The sequence below is a fragment of the Asparagus officinalis genome, chromosome 2, assembly GCF_001876935.1.
Source record: "Asparagus officinalis chromosome 2, Aspof.V1, whole genome shotgun sequence".
Classification (NCBI taxonomy): Eukaryota; Viridiplantae; Streptophyta; class Magnoliopsida; order Asparagales; family Asparagaceae; genus Asparagus; species Asparagus officinalis.
Genome location: NC_033795.1, coordinates 2,479,877 through 2,482,808, shown reverse-complemented (window position 1 = coordinate 2,482,808; position 2,932 = coordinate 2,479,877). Strand labels below are relative to the sequence as shown.

At 36.8% G+C, this 2,932-nt stretch overlaps 1 protein-coding gene across 1 annotated transcript in view; it reads right to left on the bottom strand.

The window, feature by feature from the left end:
- The window catches only part of LOC109829612, a 5,304-nt gene extending 2,823 nt beyond the window's left edge, over nt 1-2,481 (bottom strand). Inside the window, exon 1 of the mRNA XM_020396672.1 lies at nt 2,427-2,481. The gene's annotated coding sequence lies outside the window, so the exon portion shown is untranslated. The remainder of the gene's footprint in view (nt 1-2,426) is intronic.

Below are 2,932 nucleotides of genomic sequence, written 5' to 3'. Positions count from 1 at the left end.
TAATAATAACTTAGAAAATAAATTCTAGAGAAATTGCATAATTTATCCCGTAATTGTTGGCCAAAAATTGTGTCTACGTACGTATACGTTGCGTTCTTGAGTTTCACATACCAAGCTAGCAAGGGATGTGGTCCGTGTACGTGAGCCACAAGCCCGAATCCTAGTAAGGTCAAGTCTAGCTAACTTAATATCCCAGAGATGGAGACGCATGAATTGAAATTGGTAGAGTTGCTAACAAACTTGATATATATTTGCTATTGATGGTCCTAGTAACCGTATGAGGCTATACCTAACTCCCAAAATGCCACATGAAATAGTGATTGATGAACTAACAAAAAAAAAAAAAAAACATGTAGTGGTTGATGTGAAATCATATTGTTCCCAAATTGAAGGGAAACCTTTGATCTATGTTGATGCTTACCTACTTGAGATCACTTGTTATCTTTTTCTTTGCACACCATATATTGTCTTAGACACCATATTGCTTTTTGTCTTTTTTTTTTCTTGTTTTTTAAATGAAATGAGGACATGTTAAAGAGTAAATATATAATTAGTAGCTATTAAGGTATGATTTAGCTAACAATCAAAGAGTAGACAATGTAAACATATTCAAAGATTAATGAAATGATGTTGAATTAAATAGGAATTAAGTAATCCTCCATCTAGCTAGATCTAATTAATTCCATGAAAAAAACTAAAATTGGAAAGAAGAAAATAAAAATAGTAAAAGAATTGTTTTGGAAAAGAAAGAAATAATAATGCATTAGACGGAGAGTATGAGTGGGAAAAAGATAATTTTAATGATAGAAGAAAAATATTTTTTTAAAAAAAACAGTTTTGCACGTCTCACATTCATGCAAGTGCAACCTATGATACCTTTTTATTTTTATTTATTTTATTTTTATGGTTAATGATACTTGTTTAAGTGCATAGTAATAGAGATCAGGAAAGTGGGGCATGAATAAGACTGAATTAATTTAGAAGGTCACCACCTTTAATCCACCTTTGTTAAGCTAAAGGTGGTGCGTTTTTCTTTAAAAAGATTTATTCGATATATTCATCCTATTTCTAAGTACACTATATGTATATATAGAAACCACAATTAATTGCATGTTGAATATTATCGGCCACATGATATTATGGGAGAGGATTTGGAAAGTGAAAGCATATGATATATATATAATTTCCTACGCTGTCAGCTCACCTCCCGTTTTCTCTCTCTCTCTCTATATATATATATATATATAGAAACCACAATTAATTGCATGTTGAATATTATCGGCCACATGATATTATGGGAGAGGATTTGGAAAGTGAAAGCATATGATAAATATATTATAAGCTACTGGACTCAAATTCAGAGCCAACAACGAACAAATTTGTGGCGTGCTGGCCCTGCTGGGTCATGTATAGCCTTTTTGAGAAAGGCTCGTATTCAGGGGATTATTAGTCATTAAGCTAGTGCCAGTGTAAATAGGACAAAATAATCATTTCGTCCTTCAAGTATTTATGACTCTGCTGATCAAAGTTGCTCCCTTAAATATTAATTTGTCTATTTTTTTCATGTAAACTATGCAATTCAAAAATAACAATTTTTTATTCATAAGGATTATATGGTAAAAATGTTTAGAGAAAGTAGTGGAAAATATTTTTTTAGTTTGGGAAAAAAGGAGACTTACCAATAAAAACACATAAAGAAATACAAAAAATATTGTCACCTCATCGTTCCGTAAAATATTTGCATGTAGGCTCACAAAATGATCACATTGAAATCACATGCATAGGTTTTTTTGGAACAAAATCATAAGCATAGTTTGAAGGACAAAATAGATATGTTGATACTTTAGGAGTGAATTTAAGAGATCTCACCAATAGTTCAAGAAGGAATTAGCTAAGTTTGTCATAAAAAATATAATATTCACTGGACACGTGTTCATCTAGAAAGCTCTATAGAAAAATCATATAGAATATAGGAAATAAACACAGAAGGATAAAATCATATATATACTGATTCTACTAACACTTCAATTGTTACATTCAAATTTACCAATCACATTGATACTTCAACTTAGAAAACCATGCATCTCAAATTATAAATTTATGAGTAAAAATCTTATCATAATATCTTTCATATAACCAAGGTGCTGCTATGAACTATAGGAGAAGGACAATGGACAATTTGAAGTTTCCAATTATTTTGGATGTGACTCAGAATACTCTGCTCGCATACTAATCTAACAAGATATTTGTTCTCAATATGAGAAAACATCAAATGGCCCCCGAGTTATGGCGTGAAATGTATACCAAAGAAATATTTCTCCAAAAACTCACAAACTTTTATAGCCACAACTTCAGATTTTTTTTTAGTACTAGCTAAAATTAATTTTAATAGCACTTAATTACTTAATTAACTAGTAATTAATCACCTCAAGGCACGCAAGCCTAGGATAAGGAAGCACCAAGGCAAGAACAGGCAGCCAGAGCCCCGCCGTTACTAGCCCCACCGGCACCGGATCAACACAACCCTCCCACCGCGGGCCTCCGCCTCCTTGAACGCCGTCAGTAAACGATCACGATCTGCCCGAGCGCCCACCCTCTTCGCGATCAGCCCGTCGAGTCCGACAAGGCCACCGATACGAGCTGATCGCCACGCGATGGCCGCGTGGCGCGGACATATTCTGCGGCTGCATGACGTGGAACGTCCGCCATCGCCGGAGAAGGCCTAGAACAGTGCCGTAGAGGCGAGACGGCGCCCGCTCAGGCGTCCCCGAGGTGGCGTCGCTGACGATGAGGAACGACGTGACGTAGGCGAAGCGGCGGAACTTGAGGTGGCGGCGGAGGGGGTGAGGGAGTAGAGGGGCGGCGGCGACGAGGGTGCAGGCGGGCGAGCGGAGGCGGAGCAGAGGCGGGAGCGGAGGAGGGAAGGGTGTGG